Source organism: Primulina tabacum, chromosome 12 (assembly GCF_025594145.1).
Source record: "Primulina tabacum isolate GXHZ01 chromosome 12, ASM2559414v2, whole genome shotgun sequence".
In the NCBI taxonomy this organism is placed as follows: Eukaryota; Viridiplantae; Streptophyta; class Magnoliopsida; order Lamiales; family Gesneriaceae; genus Primulina; species Primulina tabacum.
In genome coordinates this window covers 15591088-15611844 of record NC_134561.1, presented here as the reverse complement: position 1 = coordinate 15611844, position 20757 = coordinate 15591088, and positions in this window count along the sequence as shown.

Here is a 20757-nt window from a genome sequence, read left to right as displayed (position 1 = left end):
TCGAACCCCTCGCATGGGCTGAATTATGAACGGCTGAAGCTGACGCCACACCCGTTTTTTGAGGAAAGACCCACTCAGATTTTGAACATGCAGGAGAGGAGCCTACGGAACAAGGTGATCCACATAGTCAAGGTCAAGTGGCTGAATCATTCAGAGAAGTAGGCTACTTGGGAGACTGAGACCAAGATGAGGAGTCACTACCTGTAGTTATTCGGTATGTTTTAATTTCGAGAATTAAATTCTTTATAAGGGGAGAGGAATTGTAAGGCTAGAAAATTCGAACTAAGGGCCCATTAATGAGATTTAATTTCTAGAAACTTTTTTCGAGAGTGTCACTGGGCTTAATGAGTTTATTTTATTTCTTAATGGGCCCAAAACCCATTTAATCCCTTTATTTTTAATAAAGACCCATTAGCACTTTATATTATGATTTTATCACCTCATTTCCAAACCTTAAACCTAGCACTAACCTCTCGGTCACCCCTCTCCCATTCAGTAGCAACATTCTGAATTTCCAGCAGCCCCATCTTCGAAAATTGTAGGACCGAGCGCTTGTCGCTTTACTAAAAGCTATTGCTGGTGGTAATGGTGCAACTCAAATCTTTTAAACTGCACAGCAGCTCAAGCACCATGGTTTGATTGCTCTACCAAGCAAGGAAAATTATTGCACACAACAAAAATCCTCTCAATGTTTTCAAAGAAATCATTCCCCGCCTCTCTGGTGCTCGTCCTACGCGAAGATATCTAAGGTTTGGAGCGTATATTCGCAAAGACACGCCATAAATCCTTTTTTTTCACTCATCATTCACGCTATTTTGTGCTGATGTGTGTGTGTTTGCATGAGGAATGCTTAAATTTTTTTATGTTGAATCGTTTATGCATCGTTTTATCACGAAATATGTGTTTTTTGACATGAAACTCACGTTTTTGCTATTGTTGTGTAAGGGCCTGCCGAGTGGTGGTGCTACGGGGCCGCACATTTTGAGAGTGATGGTGAATAGGTCATGGAGTCACAGTTTGTCGATCTTAAGTGGAAACCGATCGGACCAAGGGCATGGTTCAACGTTCGGGGGCTAGATCGGGTTATTGGAAGAGAACCGGCTGTAGGGGAGTCTATCCAAGCCACGATGCAGTCCCTAAGGGGGTTGAGACGTGGTCTAAGTGGCTCAACCGCGGGTCTATTTAGCATTCCAGGCAGCGCCCTTATCACAAAAATTTCATGTTTTAAATGTTTATGATATCATAAACATGAATTTTTATGGAAAAATGAAAAATACGTTGCATATTTAATTTAAGGAAATTTACGTATATGCATGTTTTTTTATAAATGATGAATACAATGACATGTTTACTTGGATGAAGAGAGTTGATTGTGACTAATATGAGGATACGATAATACGATGACATCTAAGACCAAGGCTTAGTGGATGGGTAATATTATAAGGTCCAGGAAATTTAAATTACGTAATCTGAATGCATGAAATCCAAGGTTTTATTTAAATTATGTGTTTATTTATTTTTATGTATTTAATGCATAATTATTTCATGGTTAGGATTTATTTCACGTTATTTTTTAAAGTACATGCATTAGGATTTCTAGATCCATTTCGCGCTCGAACGAGGAACGGAGTCCGGGGAATTATCAGGTAAAACTATTTTATGAAGTTATTAATTTTAATTAATTATTATGCAGTGCTTTTAAGTGCATTTTTTTAAAATGGGCCTTAATGGGTATTTTTACTCGCTTGGTCGTATTTTTAATCGGTATGCAAATTTTAACGATTCCGAGGACTTTTTGAGAGCTGTGGAGATATTTTCAAAAACGTACCAAAATGTTTTATTTTTCGGGAATATTTTTGGGCTTGGTGGGTTGTTTTTATTTCATAATGGGCCTAAAACCCTTGCTAACCTCCTTTAATCACCTTATTGGGCCCATTAGCGCATTTTAAAAAACCTAAACTTACTTTAACTAACTCTAAACTCTCCTTAACCCTAGCAGCCATCCCTCCACTCTCATAACAGCCTCCACGTGAGTTTTTCAGTAGCAAACTTTTGGCCTAGATGTGTGCCTTCCAAGAATATCCTACCCCACTTCTCTAGTGCCTCCCCGACGCGTTTTTCTTCAAGCTTTTGACCATAAATCTCCAAGGCACGCTGTGTATTTTCTTTTAAGCATCATTCACGTCGTTATTGTGCTTTCATGTGTGATTTGTGTATTCATGGAACTGTTTTTGCATGAACAAGTGTTTATGGCTTCATTTTTCTTGATTCACGCATGCATGTTCTTGGCATCTCACGTTTCAATGATTTGCTGCGAGGGGGCTGTCATGTGTCAATGCTAAGGGGCTGTACATGATGAATAAGGGGTTGTCACGAGGCTGGAGACATTGTTAGGCGCGACATGCTAAGGGCCGAGAGGTTGTGTTGGAATTTGTCTTGTTTTGAGTTGTGGATCGAGCCAAGGGGGGAGCTGGCAGTGCAAGGGTTGAACCGAGGCATGTACCAGACCCTGTTGGGTCTGAGAAGTGGCTCAGGGAGGCTAAACCACTGCTGGAACCAACCTTGTAGCCGGCCGAACGTGGGAAGGGTGATGAGACTCGAGTTTTGCGGCTTAGGGGAAATAGCAAGTGTGTGCGTTTCACGGCTTGCATGGTGCTAGAGCCATGGGTTCAGCTGGTCTAAGAGGGTCTGAGGGTGGCTTAAGAGCAAGTGGCTCGAGGTTGGTCCGCTTGGTCTTGAGTTAGAGACGAATAATTGAGGGTTTTAAGGCTGCATAAGTGTTTTTAAGGCGTGGTAAAAATTTGGGAGAAATTTGGTTAAGTTTCGGGTCGATTCGAGTTAAAACCGTAACCCCGGTACATGTTTTAAAATGAATCGGTTAAGTTTTGAATATGGCTCAATTTTATTCTTAAGGAATGCTTATAAATATGTTTCGGGATGTTTTAAGTAGTTTGGTAAACTTTGGGTCAAAATTTAGAGGTGCATGGGTAAAACGATCACTTTGGGTTTATAGGGGCAAAATGGTCATTTTAAACCCGTGATGTGATTTTAGTCCTAGCAGCGCCCTGAGCACAAAGTTACCATGTTTTTAAATGTTTATGCATCATGTATATGATATTTACGTAATTATGAAAAATACGGTGCATGCTTGGTTCTATGGAAAAATTATGTATATGCATGTTTTTTTAAATGATTGAATATGATGACACGTTTTGAAGTATGGGAGTTGGTTATGACTAATATGATTATATGAGATATTACGAGCTGAGACAAAGGCTCAGTGGATGGGTAATGTTGTCGATGATGTCTCCGTCGCCGGGTACCGCAGTTATATTAGATTGATCCATCGAATAGAGCTGATACGAAAGTCACAACTAATGAACTGAATTCAATTAAAAGATAATTTATATGTATATGATGATATGTTGAGACATGTTTTGACTCGTTATGATTTTATGCGACACGTGTATGTTTATGCTTTTATGATCATGAAATTGTATGTTGAATACGGTATTTTTCATTGCTGGGTGCTATATATATGTATTCGCTAGTAACGGTATAGGTGTGTTGAGTCTTTAGACTCACTAGGAATGTGTGATGCAGCTGAGCAATTGGATGAGGATATTGGAGGTGCCAATCTCTGAGTAGACATGGCTGGATGTGCTCGCAAGACCCGAGGACCACATTTTCCGCACATCTTGTTTTGAGTTAGGAGTGGAAATGAATATTTTATACACTTGTTTTAACATGTTGAGGATTTTGTCAAGATTTTACTTATTCCTTATTTACATGACTTTGAAATGCAAGTCTAGGTTTGTCGGCTTGTCTTTTTTTTGAAATAACAATATTTTATCGGTTAACTGATTGCTATTATTTTAAATGCGAAATTTTCAATGGTAGTGCATGCACGCAAGAGTTATTAATTTTTGAAAGTTGAGCTTAAAAAAAATAGTAGAATTTTAAATTAGTAGACGTTACAAATACTGTCGCTGATGTCCCCGTCGCTGGGTACCGCGATTATATATAGATGGATCCATCGACTAATACGATGATACGAAAGTCACAGTTATTGAATGGAATTCAAATAAAGAAAAGTGAATACATATATGTTGACATGATGCGATAGAAACACGTTTATGTTTTATCATGTTATGTTTATGCTTACGATTTGAAGCTCATTAAATGTATTTTTAATCACATTATTTTTCATTGTTGCATGTTATGTATATTTACTTTTTTTAACGATTCAGGGTGTTGAGTCTTTAGACTCACTAGGTGTGAATGATGCAGATGAGCATATTGATGAGGAGACTGGAGGCGTCGACGACTGAGTAGGCAAAGTTGGATATGCGCACGTTAACCCGAGGACCATACTTTTTCCGCACATCATCTTTATGAGTTGGGAGTGATCATGGATATTTTTCTTACATTTTATTATTTATATGTTTAAGGTTTGACAGGACTTTCATGTTGTTTAATTGAGCTCTTTTAATCTCCAACACTTTTACCCAGTAGCTGAATAAATTTTATTTTTAAACTATGTGATTGACGGTAGATATTGCATGCATGCCTATAAATATATATTTTTGAAATAAAAATGTGTATTCCGAGATTTAGTTTTTTTTAAAAAAAAATTTTAATAGTATTTTAAGTAGTAGACGTTTCAATGAAGGTTAAAATAATCATTACTACAATTGCAAATAAGTTCAAAAGAGATACATGTTAACTAATCAGAAGGAAAGACCTAAACAAAGTTTCGTAAAGCACACACCACGCAACATTAGCAAGACTTCAACACAATTGCATAGCATATTGGAGACACACAATGGAAAATATGTCGGGATAATTCAAGTTTGGGTCTCGAAAGGACTAATTTGCTTTGTATGCAAATAGATGTGAGTAAGAAAATCATTTTTAATCTGTGATTACAGGTACAATAGATTGAGCTGTTGAAGAAGTCAACCTAGTACCTGGACAGTGGATGATCAAGACATATGACAAGAAATATCAAGTTCTTATCAGAAATCTTTGAATATCAAGGACCAAGAATCACTTTTGGATATGACTCCAAAGGCAAAACTGTGGGTAAGGGTAATATCATGAAAATATTGTCATAAATGATGTATTATTAGTTGAAAATTTATATTTGTAAATTACTTAGCACAAGTCAATTATGTGATAATGGATACACTGTAGAGTTCCACAGGAACAACTGCACTGTCAAGACTTCAAAAAGTAAAATTGCAATGATAGGTAACAGAATTGGTAATACTTAAAAATAAGAATGGTCTTTTGAGCAACTATCTTATCGTACATGTCTAATAGTTGTTAATGTTAATAATGTAGCAACCTGTACATACTTTACTCCTTAAAATATGCGAAAAATAAAATTTTTCTATTTATTTAAATCTATAATTCTTAACTTTTTAACTTAATAAATACATAATTAATATTTTAGAAAATTTCAATTATTAAACCTAATAAAATTCAAAACTTTTAAATTACAAAATTCAAATACTAATTATTTTAAGGCATAAAAATGATTCATGAAACATCTACTACTTAAAAATACTACTAATTTTTTTAAAAGCTAATACACGAAAATCCGATTTTAATGTAGGCATGCAGGACTACTGTAAAATACCCTTTGAAAATAATCGTAATCTGACAATCCAAACAGCTCATCGTATCTTCAAAATCCTGAAAATCAACCTCATATCATAATAACGTATAAAACGAGTAAAATCCTGGAAATCGTTAATGACGTTTAAAACTGATCATGTCTATTCAAAGCTCATAAAACGTGATGTGCGGAAAAGTGTGGTCCTCGGGTCGTGTGTGCACATCCAGCCCTGCCTACTCAGAGTTCGGCACCTCCAGTCCCCTTCTCGAAATGCACACCTGCATCATTCATGCCTAGTGAGTCTAAAGACTCAATACACCTGTACTGTTAATAGCAAATACATATACATAACATGCAACAGTGAAAAATATTGTAACAAGATACGTTTCATGAACTTAAAAGCATAAACGTAAACATGCCATGAGAAATCATATCAAGTCAAAACAGCTCATCGTATCTTTATATACATATACATTTACTTTAATTGAATTCAGTTCATTGGTTGTGACTTTAGTATAAGCTTTATCGTATCAGCTCTATTTGATATATTCATCTACAAATAACCGTGGTACCCAGCGGCTGTCGGACCTCAGCGACAATATTATCCATCCACTGGTCCTAGGCCTCATCATTGTCGTATACATATATCGTCAGTCACAACCAATTCTCATCCTTCAAAAACATCATCATTTGCATCACTTATCAAAACCATGCATATACGAAATTATCCTTTAAAATCAAGCATGCAACATATTTGCATAAGTTCATAAAAATCAGGTTCGTGATACCAAAAATTTAAATAAAACATGCTAAATTGTGCTCAGGGCGTTGTCAGGACAAAATCTCAACTCAAGTGCAAAAATGATCATTTTGCCCATCGAAACCCAAAATGACAATTTTATCCCTGGCCTCTACATTTCGACCCGAAGCTTACCAAAATCCTTAAAATACTTCAGAACATAATTAAAAATATTTCTTAGACGTAAACTCGAGTCCGCTTCAAAATTTAAACGAATCTTTTTAAAACTTGGACCGAGGTCCCAATTTTAACCCGAATCAACCCAAAACTTTACCAAAATTTTCCCAACTCGGACCATGACTCGATCGTACATGACCAGCCTCTAAACCATTTATTCTTGCCCTTTTATATCCCATGAAACCAGGTCAATCAAGATCATCGCTCTAAAATTAAAGCTTAATGCCCCCCCCCCCCCCCCCCCCCCCAAACTAGCTCCTGGGTGCCTGTAACGCAGCGCTGGTTAAGCTTCTAGGCGCTGCATCCCAGCGCCGCGGCGCTAAGCATGTGACTGGAATTCCAATTCCTTCCTAAATGGCTACAAGTCACACCACCCTGGACCACCCCAGAACTAGACCATCCTAGGACCCTACTGGACTGACCTAGCCTATGCTCACAGCCCCATATATGCAGCAAGATGCCAATAGACGAGAATCATTCCCAAAAACCCTCACCCGATCATACCTCAGTAACACATCGCACGGCCCCTTACTTATCTCGACTATAACTCGACACCAGCCTCGAGACAGAATCTTAACACCGTGAACTGCCCTTAGAACACACCAAAAATAGCAACCCCTTGAACAAACAAAAGAATACGTGAGATGGAGGCATAACAATGCAAAGTTTCATGTCAAACTCAATCACCAACGTAATCACGAGGTAGATCATAAAATTTTCATGCATAAATATAAACTTCAGCGTACTTATGACGTGTATGATGAGAAAACAAAAATACAAGCGTGCCTTGATGTGTAGATGTTCAAATACTCGAAGAAATGCGAGTCGGAGCGGCACTGGATGAGCGGGAGAATGCTTGTTTGCATGAAAAATGGAGAGGCCAGACTTGCAGCTGTATTTTGCTGCTAAAATCGTGAGCAAAGAGGCTGAAAATGAGGGAGGGTCGGCCACTTAGCGCTAAATAGGATTAGGGTTTGCTAATTAGGTTTAAGGAATAAAATTGCACACTAATGAGCCTTATTTTTAAAACAAAAAAATTTTGAGCCCATTTAGCATTAAAACAAACTCAACAATCCCAATAGCACTCCGGAAAAATATTTCGTTTGAGCACGTTTTTTGAAAATATTGTCTGAGCCCTCAAAAAGTCCCATGAATCAATAAAATTTGCGTATCAGCTAAAAATACTACCCAACGAGTAAAAATACCCACCAAGGTCCATTTTTTTCGAAAACACCTTTAAAACACTTCATATTAAATAATTAAAAATAATTATTCAATAAAATTTTTTTTCCTGAATATCCCTGGTCTCCGTTCCTCGTTCGAGCGCGAAATGCAACATAAAACTTCAATGCATGAAACTTTAAAATGATCATGAAATAAATCCTACTTTTGCAATAACCAGGCATAAAATGCGTAAAAAACCATTAAACACATATTTTAAAATAAAACCCTAGAGTGCATGCTGTAATGCCTGGAAATTTAATCCTAGTAATCTGTAATTATTGATTTATAATTTGATATGATTATGAAAGTATTAACCGAGACACGATTTGAAGTAACGTGTGAAAATGTATGTGCGAGGACAGTACCATCGGCGCACATGCGCGACATGAGACGCGCACATGCGCGAATTGGACAGAAGGTCTCGCGCATATGCGCGACAGGAAGGCGCGCATATGCGCGAGCTGTGTGAAAGTTCAACCACAACTCCAGAGAGTCTCGCGCATATGCGCGGAAGGTGTCGCGCATATGCGCGAGCTGCCGAAAAGAAATGTGCGAAGACCAGAAGGTCTCGCGCATATGCGCCGATTTAGGTCACGCATATGCGCGAGACGTGTTGCACGGAGAGTGAGCCATTTGCCTTGTTGCATGTACGTTGATGTGTATATATATATATATACAATGCAATTCCCTTCATTCCTTTAGAAGAAAACCGAGAAAGGGTCAGGGGAAAGTTGTGAAAAATCCGTCCGTCTGATTTTGAATATGACTGCAGTACTGTGTTCATATCAACGCAGGCTACAACTGGACGTAATTTTTACTACGTTTTGATATGATTTGAAATTATGATGTTGCCAGAATTGAATGGAATTCATATATGATGTTCTTGACATGTTAGACATCATAGAATCGAAGTCAGATTAAGAAACGGACTGATTATGGAATTGTTATGCTTTTCTGAAGTTAATTGACTGAGATATGATATCAGATTGTATTGGTATCGATTATTAGTTGAGGGAATTATTATCTGGTGATGTTATATTTACCGGGATATCGGGATTGTGCGGTTATACCGTTGATTTTGAATTATTGATCAGATTGGTATCGATTTAAACGGTATATCGATATGATATCATTGATATTGCCATTGCCAGATGGAAGGATTGACAAAGTTTGAATTACAGACCGAAACTACGAACGAAAGGTATAAGTCAATGTGGTATCGGGAGATCGACTTAAGTCGGTTTAGACTTGAGTTTCCCCAAATCACATACTTTATTTTGTTGCATTGATATTTGCATTGCTTTGATTGATGTACTTGTTCTCTTGATTTATAGATAGCAGGTACTAGACGAGTAATCTTGTGACAGAAGTGCCTGATAGTGGCGGGATCGCCACGGGCACATTGCACGATGTCACAAGATAGTGTATTGGCGATAGTGCCAAAGTCTGTCATCGGATGATTGGCTATCGATGTGGATAGAATTTGGGTTTCCTCTATTACTGTTGATCGATGTCGTATCGGTGTGGATAGAATTGGAGCTTCTTCTATTACTTGTGATCGATATTATATCGGTGTGGATAGAATTAGAGTTCCTTCTATTACTGGTGATCGATACCATATCGGTGTGGATAGAATCAGACCTTTTTCTATTTCTGGTGATCGATACCTTATCGACGTGGATAGAACTGGAGTCTTTTCTATTACTGTTGGTCGATATATGAATGCCAACTTCTGGAAACCGGGATCCCTAGACTAGGATTGAGTCTAGTCTAAATTGTGTAGCTACGAGTATTGTCGACAGTCTGATATTGATTATGTTTCAGATTTCGATACATATTGCTGTTATCTGTTACATGCTTTATATTTGGTTATATGATTGCATGTTTCGTTGATTTATACTGGGATTATATTCTCACCGGAATTATCTGGCTGTTGTCTTGTTTGTATGTGTACATGACAACAGATGGGACAGGATCAGGGTCCAGGAGATGAGGAGAGATCGTGATAGAGTGGAGACTTCGGACTTTGATGTATATAGGGTTTTGGCACTTGATAATTAGATGTTGAACCTTAGTTTTTACTGATTTGTAGACGGTACAGGACTTGTACTTTATTTTATACTGAGTTGTATATTAGTTTGATTTCACTACATTCCGCATTAAAAAGAAAAAAAATTTTATGACCCTAATTACTTGATTAGTAAATTGATCCTGATGACGATTAAGAACTGATTAGCGTCCGGGTCCCCACACATGCATTCAGGTTACGTTGTTTAAATTTCCTGGACCGTACAATTCATATAAAATATTTCAAAAAGAGTCCAATAATAATTTTTTTAACAACCATAAATAATATAAAAACAAATCAGAGTAATAAATAATTTTTAACGTACATAAAAACTCATAAATTGCAAGTCCATTGGGCATGCACTGCCTATGGTCTGAGCTTGAACACTGGTCATCGCCTCCAGCCTCATTTAATGAGTTTAAAGACTCAGCATCCATAAACCATTAGTAATAAATACTACCTAATAAAAAAATCATGCAAATTAAACATAATTGATACATAAAATAACACATGCATAAATAAATATGATGTGACTTCCCTGCATAAATATTTCCATAAAATGTTGCTTTGTTCATGACATAACATAAACTTAATCATTATGCTCATTGAAATGTGGTAGTTGTTGTATTGATCAAATCTTCTAATAGAATCCTTTTGGAAATAGAAGAAGAGAAACATTGAAGTTACACGATCTGTTTGCTGACCTAAAGTACTATAACTTTGAGTTGAGAACCAGAAATGAAGAAGAACCATATGTCGTTATAACAGTTGAGCAATGACGCCATGTCGTTATTTGTCATAAAAATTAGAAATTTTATCAGCAAGAATTACTATAACCTTCAAAACTATTATTAAAAGAGAAATTATAAGGGAAAAAAAAGAAAACTCTTCTGATCAAACTTGTTTAAATGTGGAAAAACATGTCACTTCATTGCCGATTGCACTAAACTAAGAAGATGACAATAAATCATCTAACAAGAGAAGAACCAGAACCGAGAAGAATTCTTTTTGAAGAAAGAGAGAACAAAATGTATTGAGACCAGAACAAAGTAAGAGCAAGTGTGCTGAGATAGACTCAGAAGCTACCAGCTCAGATGATGACTACAATGATAGTGATAAAGAATTAGTTAAATGTCTAATGGCTGATGAAGATCTGGAATCCAACCTTGATAAAGGTTTTCGATTAAACTTCTGATGAATTAACATGAGACGATCTCACATATGCACGAAAGGAGAAGGTAATGGATTATAAAAGATTTCTCAAAAATTTGAAAAATTCAAAGTAGAAAACTAGTGTCGGACAGATAAGTCTAGTTGCTCGAGCTGTGAACAGCTCAATGAGCTGGATAGTCACGGCTGAAATTGATAATATGCGATCTGAAATCCAAGTAATAATGATTGAAAATCAAAGGTTGACTAATTTAGTCAACACTTGGACAAAGTCAAGTTACCACCATAACATAATTCGTTTGATCAAACTAACACAATAGCACTTGGGCAGCAAGGATCACGACAAACCTTGGATTGCATATTCACTACCAATCATAAGAAAAGAAGAAAAGGTTTTCTGACATGTTCTCTGGCTTTGAGACCCGTACATGCATAATTTGGCCTCAAGAAAACTTACATACCTAAAAAATAATATTTTTGCACGTTATATTTACTTAATAATGTTGTGGACCTTGTTGGATTGACCCTCGGATCTGCTGCCACAAATTATATCTTACAACTTAAAAAAGCACATAAACTTGTGTCTTACCTGCACGACTCCCGAATTAAATAAAACGAGTTACGACTTACCCCCACGGCTCGGAACTCGATTGACCTATAACAACCATCCTAACTAACTGTTCAGACCCTTAGGACCACCTCTGGAATAGGCCCGAACCATACCAACACAATACATACACCCCCAGACCATTCTAGGCTCTATTCTGTCTCATTTTGACAAGACACGCACCTCCAGACCATTCTAGGCTCTATTCTGTCTCATTTTGACACGTTCGAGTTCTATACAACTCCAAACATACCACATCTCGAACCAGACCTTAACAAAAGCCTTATACCATGAACTTAGACCCTAACCAACCACTGTTTCAGCCCTTTCCGACTCTGGTCTCACTAATAAGTCATAGATCAAGCCGGCCATGACAGCACCTTGCGTGAGCTCTAAGCGCGAATGCCACGTTCTTGTTCCCAGCTACTTTCCTACTTGACTCGCTTATAAAGGACCAAAACCAGACTCACCATAACACCCTAAGGCATGGTGTATACCCTAGCCACAAGCCCTAACCCAACCCCAACCCTGAACAAACCAACCAAACCCAAAACACCCCCTATGCTCGCGAATGCTGCAGCTTGCCCTCCACCTATTCTTTGCGCAAACAGACCACTTTTGATTCAGCTTTCCCTCCACCTATCCTATGCGCAACCAAACCGCTTTTGAACTTTAAAGGACTGATAATTAACATCTAAACACATCATAATACATGTCCATACCTGGATGATCCACACGAAGCCTACGCATCAAAAACTCATGAAACTTGAAGAATCATGCGCAAAAAATTTCAGCTTACAAATAAATGTTTTGATTCAAATCCTTCATATAGTAAAGCGTTTTTCATTCATATTTATCATAAAGTAATAGTATATGACAAGATTAATGTGTCAGTAAGAGTTTAGAACACGTCTTTGCGTAAAAACGCTATAATAAACGAATAAGGCGTGAGGGAACGTGGAGGATGAACAAACGACAATTCTAAACATTTTCCTTGTCCAAAACTTGCACAGAATCACCAAAAATATGCAGGCAGGTGTGGAGAAAGGTGGTGGCTTCTTGGAATCCAAGAACCCTAGAATTCTCCCACTATTATTGTGTGCGTGCGTGCGGTGTGTGTGTGTGAGTTTATTTTTTATTTTTTAAAAAAACTTTGCAAATTAATTAAATACTAACTAAACAAATTAATTAAGACATAAAATAGTTATGAAAATATTAAACATCATACTCAAGAATTAAATCTCCTACAATTTCGAAATTAGATAACAAAATTCTTAAAATATTTTAATTCATCTAATAATTTAAATTTGTCTTTTTAATGCTAAAATTCATAAATCATTTAAATTAAATAATTTCTTGGCTTAAAATAAAAAAATAACATTTAGTTTTAGCACCTTAATTGCCTCTGGTCTCCTATCTCCGACCAAGCATCGAAAATTCACCTAAAAAACTCAACTCGAGAAACACAATTAAATCCCATGAAATAAATATATAAAATTTAAAATAAATTAAAAATTTTGAATGCATCATTTAATCCATTTAAACATTTTAAATTAATTAACATATTTAAATTATGCATGCGGCTTACGTATACAGGTTTTTAGGCACTAAAATGCCCCCTTCCCTGACAAATTTCATCCTCGAAATTAAGGCTTTCAAAAAAGTATGGATAGTGACTCCTTATCTCGACTTCGGTTTCCCAAGTAGTTTTCTTGTCGGAATGAGTCAGCCATTTAACCTTGCCCAACTTGATGACTTTTTCCGTAACCTCCTCTCCCATCTATCTACAATCTGAATAAGTCTCTCCTCGTATGACATGTTTGGTGAAATCTGTAATGGTTCAATGTCCAGTGCATGTGAAGGATTTGCCATGTACCTCCTCAGCATAGACACATAGAACACATTGGGCACTCCTACCAGATTCGCGGTAGATCTACTAAATAAGCTAGTGTTCCCACGCTGTCAAAGATTTCAAAATGTCCTATAAATCTGGGACTCAATTTGCCTTTCTTCTCGAATCTCACAACACCCTTCATATGTGTTATATTTACAAAGACATGGTCTCCTACAGCAAATTCGAGGTCCCTCTTTCTTCTATCCGCTTAAGTCTTTTGATGACTCTGAGCAGTCTTCATCATGTCCCGAATATTTACTATTATGTCTTGTTAGAGTAGGTGCCAAACAAGCCAACTTGTGGCTCGGGTTTTTATTGAATCTAATGCAAAACAATATTTATTTTAATAATATTTTACGATTTCATTTGATTATGAAATTATACTTTTTCTATATACTCATGCAAGCTATATAGATAAATTCCTTGAATATACAATAAGCACCATGAGGTTTGCCTCGTAATGTCAGATCAAGAAACTCATTAGAAGTGTAACGTATATTCTAAAAAAGGTTCCTAGTCGAATCAGCCGCCTAAAACAAGGATAAAGGTCGCTCAAGCTCGAGACTAGCATCTGTTATGTAAACGCCATGTTTCATTGGCAAGATCATGGAGATGTCCATTCACACAGATGGGTGATCATATGATGATGCACTAAACTACCCACCATCAGACTGTACAAGTGGTTCTCACTTATCGAGTGGAATAGTCTGCGGTATGGTTGTATAACATTATTCCTTTGAACCGAGACAATGTAGGGCTATACGTACTAGAATGCACTTTGATCCGTTTATTGACTCCAATGAGGGTCATTGGATCGTGAGGTTGGGTGTAGTTTTGAAATAAGTAGGAGCAAATGCATTGAAGTCGGAGATTAACTGTTTGCCTATGGGGGAAGATATCCTATGTGATTTGATTAGTTAATAGTGCAAGGAGTCTCTGGCCAGAGCAAGAAATGCACTTTTGGGAAATGTGTTTTCCTAGTTGCACATACCATGCCACTATTAGTCCTCCAAGATAAATCGCATCATTATCGAATTCATATGCAACTTTCGATCTACCAATGGTTGCAGATTCGATCGGGATATATGTGTTGAAAGGACCGTACTGTTCGTTAACCATGACCAAAGGATCTTGCAGGCGTTATCAGTGATACCTAAGAGATCATGGACGATGCTACTAGACACTCTTGCCATGATCCAATAGGTGCACTCAAAAATTATTTCTGACATTATTGATTAAGAAGTTGATGAAAAAAATGGGGCTAACAAGGGTAAGCTCGAATAAGAATAAATTTTATTCTGAATCACATGAAGATGTGAACCCACGGCTACCTATATCCCTGAACCATTGAGGGTCATGCAAGTATCATATTTTGTGTTCCCATTGAGATAGTGAAATTTCAAGGAGTTCAAATTTGTAGACTGTAGTTTGATGGAAATTAAACATGAAGCTTATAAAGGAGTTTATGAGCTGATTCCATAAGAAGGAAGAAATGGAAGTTAGCTTAATTGATAATTAAGGAAGGAGATTGGAATTATCTGTTTCATGAAGAAGTTCACTAAAAGTAGCAGTTTCCTAATATGAACAAGACTTGTATCCTTGATACATCGGCGCTATCGAATCGTCGATCGGGGCTATAATGTGTTCGGGGTCATTTATTGGTAACAGTAATGTCATTACTAATATGTAAATATATTATTATTATTATTATTATTATTATATATAATGTATTATCAAAAGTTGACAAACACATATTATAATAAATAATAATGTAAGAATTTCAAATAAATTTAGAATAATGAAAATTTGTAGAGTCCTTGTGGGAGATAGAATCCTATTTGGATTATGAGTCACATATATATATACTCCATGAAGGGTCATAAAATAATACAAGAAGTTTTGCACACAAAACACAACAAAGCTCTCTCCTTTCCTCACATCAATTTTGGGCCACCTTGATTTTTCAAGGGAAGTTTTTCGGCCATTTGTTCTTCCATCGCCGCCACACCGTCTCCAGATTTCGGAAATTTGGAGGCTACAGTCTCAATGAACAAATCACATGCGATTTATGGCGCAATCTAAGAAAGGAGGATAGTTTTTGATCATGGTCCTAATTAGATGATCAAGGTTGAAGAGGCGTTCGTAGAGATTTACAAGAAGAGCTATCTCTGCTTAAAAACCGGAATAGTTTGGAGTCCTTCATTCTATATTCAAAGGTACAATCCTTAACGCCCTATGAATGGTTTGTTAAGCACACGACGCCAAAGTAACGTTTTGATCGTCAAAACAAAAAATTTTACACTTCCGTTGAGTCTTGGGTGCGAGAATTCGATGCACCAACAGTGATATTACAGCCATATTTTCTCAATCGTGTGCTTTAATCGTGTTGAGTTTATATTTTTAACCGCATAAGAATTTTTAAGAAAAACAGCCCCTCAAATGGATTTTTTACAAAAAAAATTGTGCTGCTGCCAGGAAAAGTTCTGGGCAGCGCACAGACAATGTATGGGGTGCTGCCCCTTGATTATAATTTTAAAAAAAAATTTAAAAGGCATGCCTGAATAGTTCTGGCAGCGCATATGATGTTGCCCAAAAGGTTCGAGCAGCATGAGAAACCCTCAGACAAGCTGCCCAAGATGGTCTTGGGCAGTCCTGCCCGATGTGAACTCTTTTTCGAGAGTCCCCGAGGTGTTCTCTGAATTATCAAAAAATTCAGAGGCTAAATTGATATTTCATGAAAATACGGACGATTTTACCCATACAATAATTTTCGATAAAATTAATTTCTAAAAAATTAAATAATTGAAATAAGATTTTAATTATTCATGCTAAAAGGTGTTTTACAAGAAATTTAATTATTTGAAGTTAAATAAAAGTGTCTATTTAATTTGATAATTATGAAGGTTAGTAATATTTTATGAGATACACGATTTGTATATAATATATGATATTATCGAATTAATATAATATATGATATTATATAATAAAAGGATGATCGAGCGTCATGACCAATGTGCTATGTGTATGTTAAGATATTTTACGTGTTGTAAATTTAATTAGTTTATAATTAGAAGTGGACTTGGTTTATGGTCTGTTCCCACCACTGAATTTGTATCCCAATGTGCCTTGGATATTTAATGTAAATATTAGAATTAGTGGGAGTTCAAGATTTGAAGATGGTAGGCTCGATCCTCGGAAGGAGTTATGAAGATCGAAAACAAGTAAAATATTGGAAGCTTATGTAATATTGTATTTGCATCCCTGTATTTACTTAGGTTATGAACATGTATCTGTATGTGTCTCGTACGGATCAATTAGCTATTGGTTATCGATCATTCTTTATTATTTATGATCTATGTGATATATTATATATAATCAGTTTGTACATTATTATTAAGATAACAACAAAAGTTGAATGAATCCGACAATCATACAAACAATCATGGCATGAGCTTTAAAATTAATGATGAGAATAAATTTTAAAATTAAAATAACTCATTTTGGATGAGATCCAAAATTTAAATCAAGCACATTAAAAGGATAATTAAAAGAAAGTTTAATAATTCCTTGCTTTCAATCATTGATGGTTGTATGATGAACACTATCCACAGTCAGCGTCTGGCTCATATTGTTGGAGAGGACTGGACGGTGGAAAGATGTGACTTCCACTGACATATTTGATGTGAACTACGTGGAACTTCCATGACTTTGGGTCATATTATTGGGGGATCTCATGGAGACCGTTTACTAAAGTTCGACATTGATGGATCGGGCTCGACATGTGAAGAGAAATGGAATAATATTATTGGACCCTCCTCAAACGTGAGGCAAAATTACATAAGGGTTGCAAGGAGTTTCAACTGGGCTCTAACTTTTGGAAATTATGATTGGCTGATATTATTCGGGATCATTATTTCGCAATTGGACCTTGTTTAATCACTAGGAAAATTGGATTTCCCGTTCTCGTCAGAAGGTGATGAGAATGTCAAAATAATAGGAGGCGACAAAAGTCCATATTTTACGTCTTACAAAATATTTTAAAACAGTTAGTAACATTTGTTCTGTTTTTATATCAGTATATTTTTTATTTCGTCACGTAGTCCATTTCTTTTATTAAAACAAGCTAACTGAACACTAATTTTCATACTGTTAAATTGTTCTACATTTGGTGAAAATAGCATGCACACTAATTTCAATTTTGTAAAATGACATGCAAGATGGAGGGATCATAGTATGCAAGCTAAAGTGTAATATACTCGCTTCTATGTCAAATGAACTGTAGAGAAAGTTTGAGGAAAAGTTTTATATTGCTGAAATTCGAATACACATGCAAAAGTTTTATAGTGCCTGAAACTTGTACAATGATGCACAAAACTTTCAAGGAGCTCGTGATTACACACATGAAAGATGGGGCTCTGCCCATGAGCGTGGTGTACCTATGATTAGACTTATTGAGAAGGTGGTGTGCCTGGAATAAGTGATTCCTAATGAGTTACTTCATGAAATCAATTTGTTGTCATTTTATTCCTCATTTGACGGTTTTATGGTGAATTTCTATTTGAATAAGATAGATGATAACCTTGAAGAGCTAGTCAATACGTTTATGACTTATGAGGCCACCAATAAAGCATGAAAATGTTGTCCTCTAGTGGACCTCTTGTCAGGGACGAAAAATGACCCACGAAGTAAGGGAAAGAAATGTTATATCCCTCACAAGGAAAAAAAAACACAATAAGAGGTAAGCTCCAAAAGACAGTTAAAGGGCCCAAAAGGCCTGATAAGACAGAATATGTATGTTTCACTGCAAGAAGTCTGGACATAAGAAATTATCCAGGTTAGAAATGTTTTGGCCATGACAAGTGAACGTCCAAGTAAACACGTTTTCAACAAAAAACAAAAGAAAAACAAGAGAGTCTAAACGAAGCACAATTGTGGCACGCTAGTCTATGACATATTTTCCAAAAAAATATGCACAAGCTAGTGGGAGAGAGCATGTTTGACTCGTCAGACATAAACTCTCTAGAGACATGTGAGTCTTATCTAAAATGAAAAATGACCAAGCCTCTTTCTTAAAGAAAAGTGAAATGTGTACATGATCAGTTGGATTTGATCCATACAAATGTGTGTGGCCCGCTAAGTGTTAGCACGAAATTTGTCCATTCCTACTTTATTACCTTTACCGCTGACAATTAATGAAATACAAGTTTGAAGCCTTTGAAAACTTCAAAGAAATCATAGAAGAAGTGGAGAAAAAATAAGGAAAAAGTAGTAAAACACTACGATCAGATCGAGGTACAGAATACTTGAGTATTGAGTTTCAAGACTACCTTAAGGAAAATGAAATTCTCTCACGGTGGACTGCGCCTGCTGTGAGAACCCGGAATTTCCGAAGCAAATCAAGTAAGAAATAAAACTCGAAATTAAGCCCAAAACTTTAAGATTAACTATAAAAACTCAACTATAAACTTAAATTTTCAGCTAACACGGCTCGAGGAGGAAACTCAAAAGCTCGAAGATTAGCTCAACGGGAATCTATGCTATAAGAAACAGCAATAATCGAAGCGTCACCACCGGGAGAGTAAAACCCCAGCTCATAAACTCAATATTTTAGCTCAAGGGAGCTCAATCTTTCTTGTCCTAAAAGAACCAAAAATGGAGCTAAAAGAAGAGCTAAAGGAATAGACATAATTAATGTGCAGGAAGTAACCCTTGAGTTGATCAATGTGACCCTCGATGCTTGGATAACCTTTGACCACATTTAAAGCTTTTCTTGTGCACCAAGGGGACGGCCATGGGGTGTTGAAAACCCATTTTTTTAACCTCTAAATAGGGCATTACATGCTGGAGAAACAACACCCAAAATTCCACAAGAAAAATCAGTCATCTCCTCCTACAAGCAACTCTCGGGCGCCACTAGCAAGGCAGAAGATGGAAGATTTGCTCCGGCTATTTCGTGCAGTGAATTGCTACTTATATTGTCGTGAGGTTCCTATCCAAATCTGTCACTATTCGTCCAAGTTTGAATAAATTTCATTCCGCACAGTAAGTGGGTTATTGTCATGTACTCTCTTGTAATTTAAATTTTGTGTAAATATAACATGACATGCATGTATATGTGTCCATTCCTTTCGAAAAATGTTATCCTCTTTTTAAAATCTCGATCGATGTATGAAATGTTCTTTCTGATTTCGATATTCTTTGATTCCGCTGACTTCGTTCAAAATTTTGATAAGTTCTGTTCGGTAAATCTGATTTTGTGATACACTATTACAATTCGATTTGGATGTGGCACGATGATTGTAGTTCTATTTGGCCCTCATCAGTGGGTATAAAACTTCAGTGGGTATAAAACTGTGTTCTTTCTTGCCACGATCAGTGGGTATAAAACTGTGTTCTGGCCTCATCCCTTAGAGGATTAACATATTGGAAGACAATTTGACCATGGAAAATGAGAAGAGTAACAGTGTTGTGTTTGTTATGATTTATTCTGAATTCTTTGATAACCTATCTCATATTTCAAATTTGATTCAGTTCTGTTATGATAAGTCAATATAATAAGGCTTAAAAGTCTGTTAAAAAGGATTCTTTAAAATTATCTTTATATATATCTGTGAAAATCGATCGGCTCCCACTTGCTAAGTGTTTTTCAAAGTGCTCACCGCTTACATCTCTCCCCAGATAAGAATGAGGAAGAATTGAATGAGGAGGAGCAGGTGACATTCTCGGGCTGGTGATCGCACCAAATGATCTAGAATATGGACTTTGTATTTATTTCGCTTCCACAATTCTAATGTAATTTTTATTATGTTGTCATTGTAAAGACAATATTTTGTTTTATGAAAAATACTGGTTTTAGGCTAGTTGCTACGAAGCTGAATTGTTTTCATGTAAATTGATAGACAATGCTGGATGTCACCTGTAAGGTCCAGAAATTTAATTCACGTAACTTGAATGCATGCACTGTAGGATTTTTATTTAAAATTATGTGTTTAATTTTTTTTTTTTGCATTTTATGCATAATTCATGCATGATAGAATTTGATTCATGAAATTTTAAAAGGTCATGCATTAGGGTTTCTTAAGGTATTTCGCGCTCGAACGAGGAACGAAGACCAGAGAATTATCAAGAAAATTTTTTTATTACACGATTAATTTTTATTTATTAATTTACGGTATTTTTATGTGTATTTTTAAAA